General features: G+C 44.1%; 1 protein-coding gene across 6 annotated transcripts in view; it reads right to left on the minus strand.

Annotated features, from left to right (window-relative positions):
• Positions 1-15,561, minus strand: part of Pgant5 (polypeptide N-acetylgalactosaminyltransferase 5) — a 23,848-nt gene extending 8,287 nt beyond the window's left edge. For 2 of the 6 annotated variants that reach the window (XR_013494697.1, XM_078188691.1), the window contains exon 1: positions 15,271-15,558. The gene's annotated coding sequence lies outside the window, so the exon portion shown is untranslated. Of the gene's footprint in view, positions 1-10,136; positions 10,252-14,777; positions 15,238-15,270 lie in introns of those variants that run through there. The other 4 variants (XM_078188696.1, XM_078188695.1, XM_078188692.1 and 1 more) reach the window with 4 other exon arrangements.
• Positions 15,562-20,654: the final 5,093 nt, after the last annotated feature.

Here is a 20,654-nt window from a genome sequence, read left to right on the forward strand (position 1 = left end):
ATAATTCCGATCGGCGTGCGCCGATTAAACTTATCGAGCAATCCGGTGCTCGACAAACGAGTCCCGCGATTCATAAGAAAACCATTGTCCTGAATAGGTTCTCGATTTTGCCCGGGCACAATGATCGAAAACGAACAATCGGTACAAATACGGCGCGAGTGGTGCCACTCGAAGTTTCCCGGTCGACGAGCGCCGGAAGATCGAGGCCCGCCGTAATCCGGGAAAAAATGATCTGGGAATTAGCCGAGGGCGCGGCGAGCCCTCATTAATTCGAGAAGAGTAGCGACGGCGGATCGCGGAGCCGATCGATAACGCGATAGGATCTATGACATCGGGGGATTCGCCGGCCGATATTAATTCAACCGGAGATTTAGTGGAACGATTTTCGTACGAGCCAATCGGAAAAACTCTGCTCTCCTCGTCCCCTATCGCCGGATAGACCGTGCACCTATACGATCGCGTTTTACGCGCGCGCGAGAGCCCGTGTCTGTGTGTGGGCGGGTGCTATCGTCAAAGGACCCCGAGAGAGCACCAAAGCAATACTTCTCGCATCGTTGCATCTCGCGAATAGAATTTCACGATATTACGTCACGGTAATATCGACGCGTAGTCGCAGTTCGATTCGCGAAACGCGCGACAGGAACGGCGAACTCCTCTGCGTAACAGTTAATTAGAATGACGATGATTAAAGGGCCTGGCCGGATAAGATGACCAAGCAGCTGATTTAAAGAGGTTACCAACCTGGCGGGTCAATAGATCGATTTTCTTTTTAATCGAGTTCAATCTATCATTTTCTAATATCTCAAATTTTCTAGGTTTTTAATCTTTACTGTCTAGAATGTTATATTATCATGGAGATACTTCGAAAGTCTGTTATCTGAAAACTGTCTCGTTTATCTTACAACTGCTTATTCCATTTGTTAAGACCGAAAAATACCCCGATATGCAAACTTCTCATATGTAGAAGTTAAAAGCGCGTATTTACCATATTTTCATGCTAATAACACGTTATCGCTCATTTTTCATTCCGTCGGAATATTACTTGTCGCAAAACATTTCCACCTTCGCGTATTTATTCAAGGAAACGAATTTTCAATGTTAATGTAACGTGTAATGTAAAAAATATTTAACGTTCAACAGAACGATCGATAAGCGATGTCTTGCACGCGAGAATTTACGTGCCGGTTCCGGGAACCACAATGTATATTTAACCGTGCGCCGCTGTAGAATCACTGCGAAGCTATCGTTATCAACCGGCGACGATACGATGATTCGACGGTGTACTTTTTGGATCCAAGGATATCGGTTGCACGATAAGAACAGCTTCTTCGGTGTGCATATGCGAATGTAGGCTTCCAGACCGCGGGAACCCGATCACGTTCGTGTTTGGTGAAGGAACGTCGCGATGGGAATGAAATTTTTAGGATACCGGTGCGCCTTCTCACTCGATACTTTCTTCCCTATTTCTCTCCTCTCCGCCGCGGAATCTCAAGAGTTGTGACCCCGATACTTCAATCTCGTTACATTCCGTAAACACGTGCTGCGAAATGGAACTTTTAGGGCGCCGTCGTAGAAGTATTCTTTCCGAGACATTTTCGGGCACGGAGAGCACAATGGATCCTGAATGTTATAGTGCACCGTGAGCAATATTGGTAACCGAAGCCAATGATGAAATATTTTGATAACAACAACAACGATGATAATAATAATAATGATAGTGACATTAATAATAATATTTATTTGATCAGTAGGAACCAATCCTTGCGTTGCAATAGTATGACATTGTAGCAAAATTAGAAAACTAAGAGAAATAAAGAAAAATAATAATATAAGAGAAGATATAAAAAAGATAAAGATGGTGAACAAAGAGGATTTTCAAGAAGGACAAAATCGAATATAAGAATAGGTAATTTAGAATTAGATTGCTATTTAAAATGCAATGAGTATGCGCATAATATAGACATTAAATTTATATGAATTTAATATACTAAAATTGGTGACGTACGTGTAGAGAGAAAGAGAGAGAGAGAGAGAGAGAGAGAGAAGACGTAAATTTTAGTTCTATTGGACTTGTAATGAGAGGTATTATGAGGCTAATAGTTACGAGCACCATTAATTGCGCGAACTTCGATAGTTCCATGCAGCTTTCTCCCATATCGTGCACCTATCGAGACTCCGCCGTAATTTAACACGCTTTTCGACGAAAATGGAGAAGGAGAGTTAGATTATTGGAAAGGTTGGACCAAAATAAATTATTAACACCGAGGAAACCGTTTAAGAAACAAAACCTGAAGTGATTAAAAATGAAATTAGAATAAGAAACATAATAAATCGTCATGCGACTTTAAAGTTTTACCGAATCACTAATAATTAAAAAAATATAGCCTCATATAGTATGATAGAATCGATCGAAATTGCTCGACGTAAGCAATAAATTTGTCTACTAATCGCTCAGACTGCGGACCAGTATGCAAAATAAAAGTTACCTCGGGTCGATTACAAGAAATGGAAGTTCCACGAAAATGGCACACTCGAATAATGTTAACAGATTGAAAACAACATGGAAACATTATTAAATCTTTTGAATCGCTTCGCAATTTTCTTTCTCATTTGTCCATTTCCGTGAAAAATGGCTAAGATCCGTCGTCCATTAATCACGAGTGTTGCAGTGTTTAGTGTTTGTCATTAATCAAGGCTTCGCCGCACGGCCATTCCAATTACTCGGATTTCCGTCTCCCAGACAAATCTAAGAAGACGAGAATCGCAATTTGTCGGAGCGCCCCGATGAACAGAACGAAAAATAGAACCGAGACCGCGTTAAACGTTAATTAGCATTGCGTTTCGCGCGTTTCTAATTACCGGTCGCGCCGCGTCCGGGTCCGAGACTGTCGTTTCCAGTTTTTAATTTCAGCTGGCGTCGCCCCGCGAATCCAATCGTTCCGACGAAACGGTAAATAATGGACGGCTGACGAGGGGCCGCGCGGGAAACTCGAATTTAATAATCGGAGTTTCCATTCGGCCGGGTCCGGTTTCTCGCGCGGCGATGATGGATGCGACCCGCAACCGTTCCTCGAGACGGGCATAAGTCTTTCGCCGCGGATCCGCGCGAGTTTCGCACGCGTGTGTCTCGCCTCGCGGCAATAACTTCCGCCCGGAAAACACGTACAAAACGCTCGGGTCGGCGCGTTATGGATTTTACAAAGCGTTTCAGCTTCGCGGCGGCGGCGGCGGCGTCGACGTCACACGATATATATCGCGTCAGAACTATAACTCTCCGACAATTCCGAAGAACGGGGTTGCCGGCGGGGGTTGGGACGCCGACTTGAAATTCTCGTCGGACGGAGCCCCACGCGAGATCGTGCTCCCAGAGCGGACTCAATAATCATTTTTCTGACGAGAGACTCCGGCGCGCTCCTCGGGGCCGCGATGGCGCATGCTGCGGATCCTCGCTCGTTTTTGCGGCGAAATCGCCGCGCTATCGACGGAATTATAATTTTAGAAATATGCAGTCTGACAGCATTTTCCACGCTCAGTCGAATTACGTGCAAATTATTTTGCCAACTGGTTTTTTCCGACGAGAAAAATATTGTTCTTTTTACGAAACAATTGGCGGTTTTAAAAGTTCGCGAACCACTTCTCTTCTACATCATGTGCAAATCCACAGTAAAAATCGGGGCTCGAAAATTTTATTATTGTTCGTGTTATTTCTATTTTATTGAGAATAAGGTCGTCCACGTATATGTCAGTGTTCAGAAAAATTTGTGTCGGATGACGGATAAGAGGTAGAGAGTAACAAATATAATTTTATCTGACTATCAAATAATATGCTGACGGACGAAATGTTATTTGGAGGGAAATTTATTTTGGACGTAGCTATTGGATTATAATTCGAAAATTTTAACGACGAGTTCGGAATTCGTTCATCTTGCCAACATTTTTCTTGGAGGACTTACACTCGATTGACTGCTGTGATCATGGATATGAACACTTTTTAATAAATCTTCAGGGGTATTTTATTAAAAGTCCAATAATGTACGAGACCAAATTAATAACGGGATAAGTTTCTTTCGATCTAAAACAATGGTCTTCTTCTACGTATCACCCTGAATTTTCCTGTCTACATAGAACCACGAAACTCTTTTTAAATCAAAGCCTAAATATTGCACAATAAAAGAAAAATAATAAGTGATCTTCAGACTCGATAAAATGCCTGCAAAAAATTCATAACGAAATCGCAATTTTTCTATGAATAATCAACTTAAATAAATATACTCCGGATGAAAAGTAATTCAACATTTTTTCTACATATTTTTCCGATATTCCGCAAGATTTCAGCTTCAATTTGAAGAAGGTCTCATCGCTGTAATTTAATTTAATGGAAAGTTCGGCGTTTCCGTTGCAAAAGTGATCAAATGTTGCCATTGTGTGTCGCTCTCGGTCCTTTTTTTCCGCGCGCGAGAAAATCGCTAAACAAATCCCGGGGATCGAGCGATCCGAAGGCTCGGCAACATGCCCGTGCACTCGTAAAACGAAGCGATGCGCCACTTTGTTTCGGTCGGTATGTCGATTCTGCGTCAATAGCATCGCGTTCGATTGCGGGCCGCTACGGCGAGAGAATTAAAAGGACGCTGCTCGCCATTGGTAATGGTTAAGAGAATTGTTTTCCCGCTGGCCCCGTGACGTTTCGCCGATTCCCGGCGTCCTGCGGAAAAGAACGATCTTATCTGTGCTACCAGCAAGACGAATTATTGGAATTTCCGTTTCAGCTCGTCTTATTCCTCTCGGTTTCAGTCTCGCTGCGTGCGCGGTGCCCAACAGCGGATAACCTGCCGTGAAAATAGGGATAAAAAGAATTCCGCGGACAGCAGACAATTTTTCATAAAATCTCTGCTTCATTTAGCGCACCGTATGCGGGAAAGATATTAATACTTTTGTTAACAAGTTAACTTCCTTTTAATATTCTTAGGTATTGGAAGGAATCCCCTTGTTTGAAAAATATTAAATGTTTTTTCAATTGAGACGAATTAAATTTTTTAAAAACGTTTCAATGATTTCGCATACTGCGATAAGAAACTAAACTGATTTTCAGACTCCGTTGCGTGGACTTTCATTAGAATTTTATTGTATCAGCTCGAAAATATTGAGTTGAAGGATTGAGGCATCGTGCGAATATGGTGGATGACGTTGGCAGACAAAATATAAATGACGATCTCGTATTAAAATAGACAGTTTTTATATATGAAAAAATAATCCTCCATTCTCTTATCAAGCGTCAATAATTGCCAACGCCGTTTTAGCAATATCACGGGCAACATCGCCCATCAGATATACAAGAAATACACCTGCGTCTACTGTACATGTTTCCCGACGATTATTAATATTCTTCTGTGCGTTTGCAAAGGTCAAACATCTCAAGACAAGTATCCGGAACAATAAAATTCGCATTCCTCGTCCAACTGCAGACGTCCCCGTGAAAGTGGAGCTTCTTCTCGAGCATTCGCAGTATTAAAATAACGAAAAGACCGTCGAACCCGAGGTATCTAATGAAACTACGAGAGTCACGGAGCAGACGTTTGCCGAGAGACGAGATAATCCATCGTTCCCGGGGAAAATTAAATTCGAAAAATCCCAGCGGCGCCCGGCGAACCCCACGGAATCCCGGAAACTTGATTAGACCTGTTACAACGGAGCTTGTTTATTCTGTTAATTGAGGCACTGTAAGTGGTGTACCTGTTGTTGTGTGCGCAGCTGAGGTTCCAGACCGCGTAGATCCTTCTCAAACATTTGGCAAACACGGGCAAACCTCTTACCGCCGCGCGAGGATCCCGATGAAATTTATTCCGCGCCGCGGAAACCGTGTTCTACAACGAAATCAGGCGGCGAACTTTTCCGTTGCGACGTTTCTTTCGTTCGTATCGGAGATGCGTGATAAATAAAAAGAATCGCTGGCGACGAACTCCCGTTTGAACTATGATCCCCGAAGTGCACTTGCAGAACTATAATATTCAGTCTTCAAAGCTATTCGATTGATCGACTTGATCCCATCGTGTGTGGACGTTGATTTATTTAACCCTCCGATGACCGACAAATTTTTCAACGATCAAAGCCCGACAAAGTCCCCAGGGACCTTCTCTATTAATATGGCGTGACATACATATAATAGTTTTTATTGTTAACCGTAATAGTTCTTCTAGACATCCCATTTATAAAAGTCATGAAAGCTGCGCCTGTTCGGACGAACCGTATTAAAATGCCGCATCGTTCAAAACGTCATAGGTCCCCAGGGACCTTGTTGGTCATCGGAGGGTTAAATAATTAATTGATATTTTTAGATCATTTTCTACCACGAAGCTTCTTTAGAGAAGCATTTCTCCTTAGGTTCTTTTATAATAGTTTTTCTGAGAGAACCTACTATAATTACATTTTATATGAAAAATCTATTTCAATTCAAATTTTTACTCTAAATGTTCTATAGATTAAACGTCTGTTAAAACTGACTATAAATAAAATTTTTCTAATGAATCCGATTACGATTGAATTTTATATTAAAACTCTATTCTAACTTAAACTTCTACTTTTCTGCAAATTAAGTTTCCATGAAAATTGATTGAAATTAGATTTTACCTTAAAAATCATGATTACATTTTCGATTCATTTCTTCTACTTTTAGTAATCTGGCCTAAAAATTAGTTCGCCTTTAGGACGTGCCGTTAATCCATTCAATTTTTGAGAATTGCGTTAATGTAGCAAATGCTCAGAGCGGATCATGACTTTTTAAAATTTCAGAAAGATCGGTCCCCTCCCCGAAGTCGCAATAAATTCGAGGATATCGATTCCGTGGCGATGCCCTTCTCCCGTTTGGTCTCGCCCGGTTGGGTGGATCTCTCCTATTGGAAACCGAAGCCGTCGCGTTTAAGTATGGTGGCGGCAAACAAGCCTATCTTATCATCCGGTACAAATTCAACAGAAATCGCATCGTTTCCGGCGTAGCCGCAGGAACAGCCTCGCCCTGAGTACACAGCAGAAATAATTCGTGCCGTCCGGCCTATACAACGAGAGGCGTCGGCTTCGCCGCGAATTATTTGCGCGTCGTATCCGTGTCAATACCGGTCGAGATCGGCCGCAAAAGCCGACCCGTTGCATCGGAATTCACCGCGTTCGTCCCCGAGAGCAGCACCGGGAGTCGCGTTATCGTCTTGCCCCTGTAATTAACTCGCAGCGCCGGGACGATTTAATTTCTCGGGACCGCGCGAACCATTGTCACGGGCGCGCGAATCCGCTCGAAAACCCGGCGCGGTTCGTCGTGGACCGAGATCGCGATCGCGAATGATTTATCGGTCCCGGAAACGGAGGGAACTTCCCCGAAAGTGACGAAAATAACTCGTAGGCCGACGTTATCAGCGATCTGCCCGGATCGCCGTGAAAACAATGTTGCGGGAAACTTTCGTGCCGATCTTTAACAGTTCAATGCGAGTACAAATTATTTGTATGCATTCGAGGCGGTTCGAGATCCACCGATTGTGTCCACCGCGATGATAAATGGCACAGCCCAATTCCTCAGGTACATACGTGGTTACTAAACCGCCGGATTCCATTCCTCGTGGTAATAAATAGTTTAACCTAATTTTCCCGGTTAAGTAGTAGAGAGTTCTGTGCGAAGTGATCGTCCGTTAATCAAAGATCTATTTTTCTTATAAACAATTAGATGGAACTTAATCTGTATTCCCTAGTCAGCGTTGAAACTTTGTTCCTTATATAACAATTATTATTTATAAATAATAAAAAAAGACGTAATCGTCTGTTTCAATCAATTAGGAACTGCGGCTACTACGTGTGCAATATTTTTGTTCTTATCTTTAGTATTTTCGTTATCGTCCATGAACGTAGTGATAATTAGTGGTCTGTGATATGTTTGTCTTTATGCAAATACCCGTTCAACTGGAAATAAAATTGTGTAAAACAACGCCGCGTTATCGTGAGTGATTTGAAAATGCAAATTACTCGTTTATGACTTGCACGTGGCTCACTGTAGGTAAACGCCGAGTTTATGTATGAAGAAAGAGTCCGACCGTCGTCGTGATATTATTTCGCTGCGACTTGTTTTTTTTTTTCATTCTCTCTATAAGCCAGAGCTTTTTAATCAATACCATTCCACTGAATTACAATTTATTGATTCTCGCTTTGTCAATATTCGTTACACAACAGCGTCACACATCAACGTGGTGGACACGTAACGAAGTAAGCTAAAAATATATAGTAATAGCACGGTGCACATACTCGATTATCCGGACTAGTCTCGGAGAGTTAAGTGTTCGGATAATGGAACAATTACTTAGTCAGACGACCTCCTGACATTTCTACGGTGTCGTATAATTAATTTAGTTGCTTGACATCGTTCCAGATTGAATTGTGTATCGTATGGAATAGATAAAAATAATCAATAGCTCGGACATTAGTAGTCCGAATAATCGATGTTCCATTGTGAGATAATAAACGGAAAATTTTTGACGAAAATTTGGTACCATCGCGATTAACGGGACGCTCTGTATAATCTGCACGTTGTATAAGAGTTAATATTTAGCGACATAATCGTTCTTGCTGCGAGATAAGTCCGCCGAAAGTATTTTGCATTCGAAGAGGACGAAGTTTCTGGTCGAAAAGCGGGCAATTCGAGGGGAGAGAGCGGCCGATCTTCCTTCATTATCGCGAGCCTTATCTGCGACTTTCTTATCTCCGGTTTTCTAACACCCGTAATGCCGGCCGGCGGTCCTAATTATGCCGACAATACCGGCGATACAATGAAGATCGCGCGAATACCGTTATTACGCGCCGTTTTATACGGGTCACAAAACCGGCATCGAGTTTTTCCGGGTAACGAGATATAAATTAACAATGCGCTGCGCACCCGGAAACGGATTGATCGATACAGTTTTGCTGGATCCGACGAAAAATAAAAACCGGTAATTCTGCGTCGGCACGTTTCTGTTCCGGCAGGCCGCCGCCGCCGCCGTGGCACAATTAAATTCTCCGCGTAATTATCTATATATTTATTGCGCGAAACACCTCTCTGTAACCTATTTCGCGCGGTAATTGTGAGAAACGGGTTTTCAATTCTGGCGCGCCGCAATTTTCTATCCCTGTTTCCGATGAATTTGACCATCCCGGGCATCCGGTGCGTTCGTTAGCGAATTTAGAGTCTCGCGGGCAGTTACGTCCCGTCGAATACCTGACGCGATGCAGATAAAATCAATTTTCGGGCTCGCTACACAATATCAGCTAATTAATTATGTACACCCAATTCTCTTCTTACACGGTAACTTTTTTGCACGGTATTTTTTGCACGGTACTTTTTTACAGGGTATTTTGTTGCCCGGTTTTTTCTGGAAAACTTTTACTGTACGACAACAGAACCGAATATACATAAATAATTATACATTAGCTACACGTTGAATACATTAAATAAAATAGTATGTACTAAAATATGAAATAACTTTTACAGTCAAATTAACTTTTAGACATTTAATAGCAGGTTCCGGCGAATTAGACTGGCGTGATTGTCCCCTTGTCGCAAACCCAAGTTCAAAAGCATCGATTCAGGTTAGTTTCGCAACTGGCCGGTTCCAAATGGATATTATACGGAACAATTCAGCCATGAGGAATGAATTAAAGAAAAGAACGAGCATATAGACGAATGTCGTGAATAATTTTCGTTGAAGCGTGCAGAGCGATCTTCAAAGGTTTCGCATACAAAAGCGGATAACCTGCAGTCGAGGCTGCGCGGAACATTATTTCAATAGTATACGATCCATTTAATGCTGAACCATTTAATTTTCGGAATGAAATATCCGGCCGTCGCGGAAAGTTTCTGGGAGCGGCGTAGATTCGATCAAACTGCTCCGCGATAGAAATCTTTCACGTCGAAATTTCGTTCTGTATGTAAAATGTTGCTTTCAATGTCATTGTTTCAATTTGATCCCGGCAGGGCGATCGTGTGTGCGTGGGTAATCACGGACGTGTGTTACGACTTCAGCCGCCGGTGAAACGCGGGCCCCTATTACGTTAACCTAGCCGAAGCCGTCAGAGAAATCGCTCGTTACAGATAACGCTTGAAACGTGCGCGAAAAGTAACCGCTCACCTCTTATCGTCCAATTACTAGGCGAATGTAGGACTCGTTCTAATAGCTTCATTTTTCTAGGCGCTCTCGCTCGGTTCCATTGTGCGGGTCCCTCTATTCAAACCTGAACCACGAAACAACACCTACGGATGCTTTCTAACCTCAAAGTCGGCCGTGCTTTGTCTGATTTGAATTTCGAGAGGGAGCTGCCGTGCGACGCGCGCGGCAATTATCCAACGTCCGCAACTTTTTAAATCCTCGCATTATACATGCATATCATCAGTGATGAAATCGCGTCGCGCGTATGTCGGTCATCTATGCCAAATGTAAACGATGCAAATAGATCGGTTCCTAACCTAAAAATTACATAATTAGTAACGATGTGTTAAAAGTAACATTTGTACAATGGCCGAAATAATGACAGGTTCACGGAATCACGATTTCGTTAGCTTCTTTCTCTAAAATCCTGAAGTGGTAGATAAATTTTACGATCGGATTTGAAATCAGCGGGTCCAAATCTCTGGAAATGATGTATGACATGTTATAAAAAGAGATCAAACTGTACACGGTACTAGATAGATTACAATTTGTTGGAACGTTTCAAGTTTACCATAAATCTTTAATATTAAAAAATACTACATACTACATTATCTCTATTTTCAAGTTTTTCTGCAACGTGTCAGCGTGAAAAAAATATTGTCGCTCTATCGCATTCAAAAATTTTGTCACTCTGTCCTGTGATGAACAAATTAAATATTAAGTTTATTTCTAATTGCATTTATGATAATTGTTTTTAAATATAGACATAATAATATATATTAATTTCGCACAGAATTGCCAAATTTTTGTAATGTTGATATAATAACCATATTGTTAAAAATTCTGGTATTCAAATAATTGTATTTATCATCAGACGTGCTTTTTAACGAATAACCTACTGACAACAAAACAAAGAAACGTTTGCTACATTAAATAAATAATACCTGAGAAATAAAAAGAGAGTTGCTTCGCTGTTTCTCACTTGTCTTCGCAGGAAAATAGACAGAGATTAGGGCGTGCAACACAAACAGCGTTCCCGAACGAAGGATGTGCGGAAACGTTTTTGTTTTACAAGTGTCTAGCTAAATAACAGCTTCAATTTAGCCTCTCGGCCCTGGAGAAGGCCTTTCAGGAGAAAAGTTTGCCGACCCTTGATTTCTGTCGCTTTTTGAAGCCGCTCAACGAGTCGTCGGTCTCGTCTACGGTTCTCCGTCCCCCACCTTCCGTCTCTGTTCGTTCTTAACCCCGTGGCGGCCACGCGACGATAAGCCCGTATTATATATGTTATTACCATTAACGCGACCGTTTAAAATTCCATCACGTAAAGTTGAATGCAGAACGAACCGGACGTCGGGGCGATGAAAGAAATAGAGAGCGGGCGCGGGTAAGAGAAGCGTCGACGAAAGGATTCGACGAATTCGAAAAAGTCGGCGGATGTAGTGCATAAAATATGAGGCCGCTCGACATTTCACCGCTTCGGGAATGATTAATGCGCGGCGGAGGTGCGTTTCGAAGGTGTCCGGACTCGGTCACATGGTGACGCCGAATTAAATCGGTGTACCGCCGGCTTGGTGGCCGGAGCTTCGCTGCCCCAACAACGACGAACAAAAAAATCAGTAATTCAAGTGGTATGATACAGTTCTCGAGTGACGTCGATTGTTCCACTTTCGAAGCCCCGATAAAAAAGATAGGCATCTCCACGTGGGCCGTGGAAGTCGTATCTGTCGTTCGATCCGAAAATATTTCGTAATCACCGGCCGAATAATAGCCGATGAAAGCGTGGAAAGGGGAAACTATTTTTACAGCATAAAAATATCGCGGGACCCGCCTGATGCCGAAATAACTTTGCAAACGTATTTTAAGTGGCATGAAAAACTTCGGACGTGACCGTGACTAGCGACTTCGATAGTTGGACGACGTGGATACGCTAATGGCGTCCTAATTGTTCTACATCGTACGGCGCAGCGACGTCATAACAGCGCCGATTGTTTAACGCGCCGGGTTAGCCCGGAACATTGAGATTTTTCAAACGATGCAATTCGCGGGACAACCGGGGCGATTCGTTCTGCTAAACGAGCGCGTAACTTGCGGCGAAGTAAATGATTCGATTATACGACTAACCGTACTAATCGGTGCGACGGCGGGGTGCAAACTTGCCAGTTCGAAAATTCTGACTATTACGCGGGCTTCGCGTTAATTCTGGAGCGTCGGAAATTCATTTATCGACGCGCCGTATGGCAACAGCGATTTTCCGAAAATTTCCCGGGGCTGGTTGTGCTCTCTCGGCGCGGCGTAATGGAATTGCCTCGCTTGCGGATGAACCCCGAGCGCAGATCGTACGCGCACTCGTCGTTAATGACAGTTTAACTAAATCCGCGGATCGGTCCATTATCGTTCCGATACGATTCTCTGAATATACCATTTCCGTAACGACCAACAATCGTGACTTTCACGTGTTTCGCCGTAATCGCGTTCTCTCGAGCCTATTGTCCCTATAGAACGCTGCGGAGAGCACCGCTGGAATTGCCGCGGGCCATATCTCATTCATCCTATCAAGAAGGAGACCATAAAATTTTGTATTCTGGAGAAAGTGCTGCCAAATCCGACGTCTCCATCTTATTCAACCAAATGGCGCACTAATGGTCCACGAGCAGTATAAATTTTCCGCTTTTACGTTTCCCAGAAACACCACCTTGAAAAGTCTGTCGAGGCAAAAAGTATCGCATGGAAGGTTATTAACCCTTTGCATGCGAGTAACGACTTAGAGGCGACTCTAAAAATTACTGTACTGCTTTCAAAAACATTTTCTCATTGCTAAATTTGTCTGTATTCGTTAAATCGTCAAATAATAGAAGTCGTCCGTAAGTGTACACGTTCAATTTTGTATAAATCAAATAAAAATCATGATACCAAATGAAAGTACTGTAAGCTGAAAGATATGTCGCCATGATGGAGATAAAATGGTCTCGAGTACAAAGGTTTGACCAATTGAAAACTAGAAGGAGGTTCTCGATTCGACGCGTACGTGTATATTTGTTTATCCACTTTCGCGCAGAACTTTTGATACGACGCATATATTCGAATGCGGTTTTTTACTGTATCGATCAATGAAGACACGCCGCGTAACTGCATACAGAGCGGAGATCGGGTTTCGATCCACGTGTCCTTGCAGGTCGAATAACGCGTCGCCTTTAACCGGTCAACCCGCTCATCAACCCGAGCGAACTCCACGGGACACCTTTCACTCGTTTTATTAATCATTATCAAAGTATGCCGTCTATTCTGCAGCCCTGACCAGAGAGAACCGGCTTTTCCTTTCCGAAGAAAATGTCTTTGTAACGAAGATGAGTCACGGCGAAGCTATGAATGACATTCATCAATTAACCATGTTTTCTTTCTTTCAGATTTCCAACCGGCAGAGAGAACGGTTCATTCTATTCGTTGAAAGATCCGTTCAATACCTGTGAAAATATTTTCAAAGTCTCCGACAATAGTATCGACGACGGAAAATATTCTTTACAAACGACAGACGCTTGATCGAATGCAGTTTGCCAGATAGGTTGCGACCTTTTACCGCATTATGTGCTCGACGGTGGTTTTCTTGAAACGAAGTTCGAACGAGGGGGGGAGGGTCCATCGATGGGCCTTGGGAGCCCAGTAAAAGACGAGCAGGTGTGCCGCATTCCTTTAAACGGAACACTGACGTAGCTGGAATAAGATTACTGGTTCCACGAGCAACAAGACCAACCAACCAGACGGAGAATTCGCGGGTCCGGTTCCACGGTGAATCGAACGTGAAACACGGGTACTGCGGCTGGAGCGAATACAGTGACTTACGGGGGGTGGCACCCTCCGATTCGGAGCTATGCGAACGCGGAATGTGAAAATAACTCGCTAACTTGGGGGAAGGTAGCGAACCCGTTTCAATCTGTACATAGATTTGTCAAAAACGTCGACTAATTTCTCTGGATTTATATAAGCGGAGGGGAAGATCGCTCTGGTACCCCGTCAGTTATTGAAATACCAAAATATTCTATCCGATGATGTCCTACGTGTGGACCAGACTCAAAGCTAATACTTTGACTCAAGCATCCATCGAAGCCGTCGACAACAATCATCGTACGTGGAAGTACAGCACTGATTACCGGGCCGCGTTTCGGTACCTAACGAGGATACCGTTTCGAGAGACCACTCGAACAGCTCCCGATACCGTCACTGTAGTCGTTCCACTCACCACACAGGTACACACGCACGGAGAATCACAAAGTGGGCGAAGCGAGAAAACAATCTTGCCACGCGTTAACTTCTCGCACACATGCTACGTATTGAACAGTTCCGTTTGCGAATAAACGACATGCAAGCGGTTTATCTTTGCGAACTTTTCTACAGATAAGAAATCCGTCGGTCATCCTTGACCCTCGACTAAAAATCCCCGACAATTAAACGATATCTTTCTCCCTCTCTCTCTCTCCCTTGCAAAGTGTTAGTCCATATAAAGGGTTAAGTAAGATACGCTCGAATACCACGCATACATCTAGGCAGGCAGCACCGTTAACTTGCACGCCACATGGTCGAAGATCGGTCGCGTGTCACTGGCGGACACATTTGGCCAGATTTATTTACCCAGGTTCGGCGATACGGCGGATCGGGATGAGAGAAGCTGAACAGGTCCGACTCGAAGTGGTTCACTGCGGAGATCTGTTATTCGACGTACACACTGTAGATGCCGGCGCGGAATTCCTTACACGCGTAACAGTCCGACGCTCGGGGATCCCGGACACACGAAAACGTAACGCGATTCAACCGCCTTGCCTAAGTCGGACTGAAAAGTTTCGCGTCGGAACGATGTTTCGGAGGTCCGCGAAAAAGCTGGACACGAGTGGAAAGCAGGACGCGGCTCGCACACGGAGATCCGGGCTCCCGAGAGGCGCCAGGTGCGACTGGATACGATCGGTCAAGCTCGAAGCGAACGCACTCGAAGAAACGGGGAACGAGAAAAGGCTATCTCCGCGGCGTTCGTCACACGCGTACCGCTCCCCCTGGCCGCGTACCACTGTCTTTTCGACTTGCAGCGGCCAGCCGCAACGGTTACTACGAATCTCTCATTGATACACACCTTCTTGTGACCTAGTAACGAGAACACCTCCAGATGCACATCCCGTACGTCGCACATACGTGTACATCCGACACTGCAGAGCCACTGAGCATCTCCGAGGTTAGGATGGCAAAGTGGGGACACCTGTTCGACATCCGTACACCAGTACCAGCACCAGCACTTTCTACAGTTTCTACGCTACCCGACGGGCCCGTGCGTGGGGATGCCGTCTATCGATACTGACCGTCCACGATTCGCCGATGCACGCACTATCGAGAGCCGCCTCGACTCCGTCGTCGAGATTTATCGGACGCGAAACGACCGTTCTGCGGCCGTGAATGAGCGGTCGACTCGATGTCATTGATTCCGCGGGAGACAATATGGCGGCATCTGTGGCTATTCGACGAACCCTGTCGCCGGGTTCTGCACGGTCGGTAACACCTTCGCGAGAACTTATTTATCGTAGCTAATCGTACTTCTTCAGGAAATTATTTTTTAATTTCATTTTATAAGTAAATTTCGTATCATTGTGATATTATTATGGAACAAATGTACAGTAGATCTTTCGTTATTTTCACTCCAATCAAAGAATGTAAAAGTTCTAGCTTCAGGTTTAAAAGTGCCGTTTGAATAGACACGCTGCATAAATTTGTTGTTTGCAAATCATAAAACATGTAGTGTATAAAACTATTGCTATATATGTACCATCATTAATAATATATGTAGTTAGTAGAATTAATTGCTCAATTGTCCATAGAAATAGTTACACTTTATATGGTATTACTGTAGTTACGTGTCTCATAAAAATTAGTTCCATCATTTAAATGTTCGCGCCGTATGTATATTTATTGCCTGCAAATAATATTTTGCACTCGCGTTAGAATTGAAATATACAGGATTTCATTTCTTGCTAACACGAACTACCGATAACGTTGAGAGCAACACGAAATGGTAAGGGTACTCTAGAGCGCTAAAAAGGCGAGTCAGAAAAGCTCATAAGATGCAATGTCTGTACGGATCATAAGTTTGTGTCTCCACAGTCAGAAATATCCTCGAACCACAGTTTGTATTCTTAGTGTAAATCGAGTATGGTGTATACTTTATTTGAACTGCACAGATGAATTACAGATATACTGTAGGCACTTCACCAAAAGACGAGTTCCATTTTTACTGATTCTCGTGTTATCTTTCACCAGTACAATAGAAACTTTTCAAAATATGCATAGAATTTGCTCACATCGTACGTCGCCAATTATATTACATTTAAAAATATATTAATCAACATTAAGTTTTTAAACTGTATAAATTGTTAAGTGTCGGTAACAGATCACCGTGCTGTCCTCCAGCGGCAGGATTTGGAACAGTTTACATGTCAACAATATTTTTCAACAACAATCTCCATTGACTGAAAAGTATTTTCAATTCTCGCTTTTAATAAGCATAAATTGCTTCGAAATACTCGCAGAACCAAGAAAAATCGCGATGAATCTTTACCTAGTCAAATTTCATGTGTTATATTAACAAAAACTCGTTTGGTTTAAATTTAAACGGTACCAGGTTCCTATAATATTTTCTTTTCGCCCATAGGGCACGATTCGCCGATTTCTTTCGCTGAGTTTAGTCAAATAAAGCAAACAAACATTTGAAAAACTCCCGTGGAATACGAGAGCATGTCGTGCAGGATTCCAACTGTGGTTTCGATTACAATATTCCCCGAAGAACGATGATCGGCGAAGCAAAGTGCGCGTTTCTCGCCGCCGGCAGACAGATCGAACTTACGTAAACCCCCAATTAAACGAGGCTCGCGGAGCGCTCGAAAATCGGCGCGATGAGAACCCGATATCCTTGAAAGCAACGCGATCTCGTATCATTATCCTTGCCGTTGTAACGACGACAATTATTTTCTTTCCCCCGGTGATCCGTTCCCATCCGTCGGGGACACGGCCGACGAGAAACCGATCCGCGGAGAGGAGCGGCTCAGATCAAAGACAGCCTGGGATCAAAGCCTCTCCGTCGTCATCGTTCGTTGATCACGTTTCCTCCCCGTCGTCTCCTCGGAAAAACTTGGAAATTCAATTTTCCGGGAACGCACGTAACCGGCTGCGATTCTTCTTTTTCGAACCGATTCGGAGTTCCGTCGATGCTGCAGCCAATTTATTCGAGGCTTTGCATCTTCACCAGACGAGCTGGGTATAGGCTGTCTTGCCATTTTTTTTTTCGAGTTTGGCTTATTGCGATATTCGTCTTATTAGTGTTCTGCATAAATGTGTGTCGACATTTTTCGAATTATAAGGTAATTTTTATAAAAGTGATCGAACGAGTTGAATTATTTGAGGTGTTAGGATTATTAGTTCGAGGTTGACAAGATGTACAGGATTTTAGAACAGAGGCAATTGAGTGGATGGCAGAAAATGTAGGAGAAATCTCGATTTTAAACATTTTTATCTGAGCATATGACAAAAATTCAAATAATATATTTTTTATCTATAGATAAGATCTTCTTGGAAAATAATAGAAGAGTAGACGTTCTTTGTGGCTTTGTTAGTAGCCCTTTATGACAGAAGAGGTCTATTACAATTACATTTTTATGTTCATATATGATTAATTTCTTCAATTCCGTCATGAAGAACGTAAAATTGATTTTAATACTTGAACAAAGATGTGTTACATACACATATATGATGCACGCGGAAGGTTTCCAACACGTTGACTGTTACGTTGGCCATTCATCGGGTGACATGCATATTTTTATAATTTTTACAATTTTTATAATTCTTATAACTTTTATAGTTTCAATCATTTTTATAATAAATATTATAGATACTGTCTCATCAGATTTAGAAACAGATTACCGTCGCATATTCGAGCACTCAAAATTTATTTAAAATTGTAAGCATGGTGGACGATTAAGGAACCATTGATTCTAATAAATTTTAGTCTACTATTATATCCTTTCACGATGCTGATCGCAAAGGTTGACTTTTTAAAAGGATCCGATAACGTACTCTAAATTATCTAAAAATCGTAAAAAGAATCTCGGGTCAAACTATTCGAGTGGGAAAATGAATTCGGCCGTCGATATCGAGTCCGATACGACGTTTACGCGTGTCACGCGGTCACGTCCGATGCCGATGATCGATCTTCCTCCTGTCTTCGTGGGCGAGCATGAAATATTGCGGGCACGGCAACGGCTCGACACGGATTCGCGCGCGGCCTCCTCTCTTTCCATCCGGGATTTCGCGTGTTCCAGCGGCACGGAGCTAACGCAGAACTAACGCCGAGGTTAACGCAGAAAACTAACGCAGCTCGAACAGAGGACAGAGGTGACACAACGCTGGCCGGACGACGCGAGCTGTCGCCTCCGCTCATCGTCCCGGCTGCACGCGTTTCCGAGTGTACTCGAAACTGTCAACGCGCATCCATCCAGTGGTCGGTTAACTCGTTCGTACAGGCCATAAAAAATTACGAGACACCCCGCGGCCGCGCGATCCCGCTTCCGCGCGCGTCTTCCTCTCCGCGACCCAGTTTTCACGGGCGGAATCGTGACCGCGTAAACGATCCCCGCCGGCGAAAAATATATGGAAAACATGCTGGATCCGTCCGCGCCCGATGAAACGTGATACTCGTTGTTTTGATCATTCCCGAGCGCGGAAAAGTCGAAATGCTTTTATATATTCGCGACCCCGTTTTTCTCGGCCGTGTTAACTGGAGCTTGGCTGACGTGATTCGAACGGGTTTTTCCGTTCTTATGGGAAAACGAGCGCTTCGATCTCAACATGCTCCGACGATGATTTCATAATTCCCAGGGATCTAGAACATACAGTTATTAACTGCTTCACGCTGAAACTACCGAGCATTAAAATTGACGCGTTGATCACTTATGTATACTTACCACTCGCGTATTTATGTATATTTAATACTTATGTATTTATCCTGTGCTTATATATACTTACCACTTGGATATTTATGTATATTTAATACTTATACATTTATCCTGTACCTAAGTATATTATTTTTTTTATTATATACTTCCTGCTTGTATTAGTCTCAATCGTTCACTAACAAGTCGGTCTCGCCAACGTTGCTAACGATTCTTACGTAGACAAAAATCGATAGATTTCTGTCAGCGTTAATACACTGTCAAATAAAGAGAAAAATCATTTCCGTCTCAAAGATCCAGAAAGACTCCGCAAAGGCTATCCTCTCCCGCCGAGATCCCCCGTTCCTCCAAATTCTCCAGCCCTCCGCGAAGACGATCGAGACCGACGGAACTTCTGCGAAACTTGCCCGGCCAATTCCGCCAATTGCGATCACGAAAGAACCGAAACGTCCCCGAAATTCTAAATTGCCAGACCGACGACAAGCCGTACCGCCGAGGTCCTTGCTTTCATCCTGCCGCGCGCGTCCTCGCGACGAGCTCCCGAGACCCGGAGGGACAGGGGCCAGGCTCACGCGATCTTAATTAACAATGTACTCCAATTTGCTGGTCCGGGTACGTCGAACGCGGGTGCCGGGGCCCGGCGGAGGGGCGGCGTAAATTTATGGGACAGTGTGCGCCGAACTTCAAAAGCCAACTCCCCGGTATAAATCAGAAGCAAGGAGGGGACAGGGAGCCGAAAGGAACGAGAAGGCGAGCGAAAGGCAAGGCGGAACGAAGACGTACGGCCTTGATTGTTTCGGTGTTCGCGCGGGGTGAATAGATCAGGCCCCTGAATGAAGGTTAATCCGCATTCATAATCGACCACGCAACGCGCGCGCACGCACACGCGAGACACCGCGGAGGGGGAGAGAGTTCGTCTCGCCGGCACCAGCCGCGTCCTCCTCGCCGCCCCTCCTTCCTCCTCCTCTTCGTTCACCTCTTCGTTTCTCCTCGTCCACCCCACCAGTCGCCATCGCTATTCACCCGTTAATTCTCTCTTTCTTCGGCCCTCTGATACCTGAATGCAACCGGAAGCCCTTTCACGCGTCCTGATTTCGCCTGAATGAGACCACGACCGACGACAGTGCCCGACTCCCACCTTTTTCAATCCGGCCCACGAAACTCTCTGCTCTCTCTCTCTCTCTCTCCCTCTCCCTCTCCCCCATCCACCCTTTTGGATCCGTCTATCCGATATTCGCGGGTCGAAGGACACGCGGCGGTTCGATCTTCCGCTCGATCGTGCCTCCGGACACGGCGACGGGTCCACCGGCAAACAGAGATCGAGGGATTTCGGCGCTACCCGGGATTATTCCGAGGGGTGAACGTTGATTGAATGTTCCCGATGCTTGTACTGCTTGTTGTATAGCCGGTCCTCTATTATTCCGACAGCTATTAATCCGAACATACCACCAGCCGGACATTTCGTCCGCTAGAACTTTCCTGCCGGCGCGCGGCGGCACGGGGTCTCGAAATTGTGGTAGAAAAA

This window comes from Augochlora pura, chromosome 8, assembly GCF_028453695.1.
Source record: "Augochlora pura isolate Apur16 chromosome 8, APUR_v2.2.1, whole genome shotgun sequence".
In the NCBI taxonomy this organism is placed as follows: Eukaryota; Metazoa; Arthropoda; class Insecta; order Hymenoptera; family Halictidae; genus Augochlora; species Augochlora pura.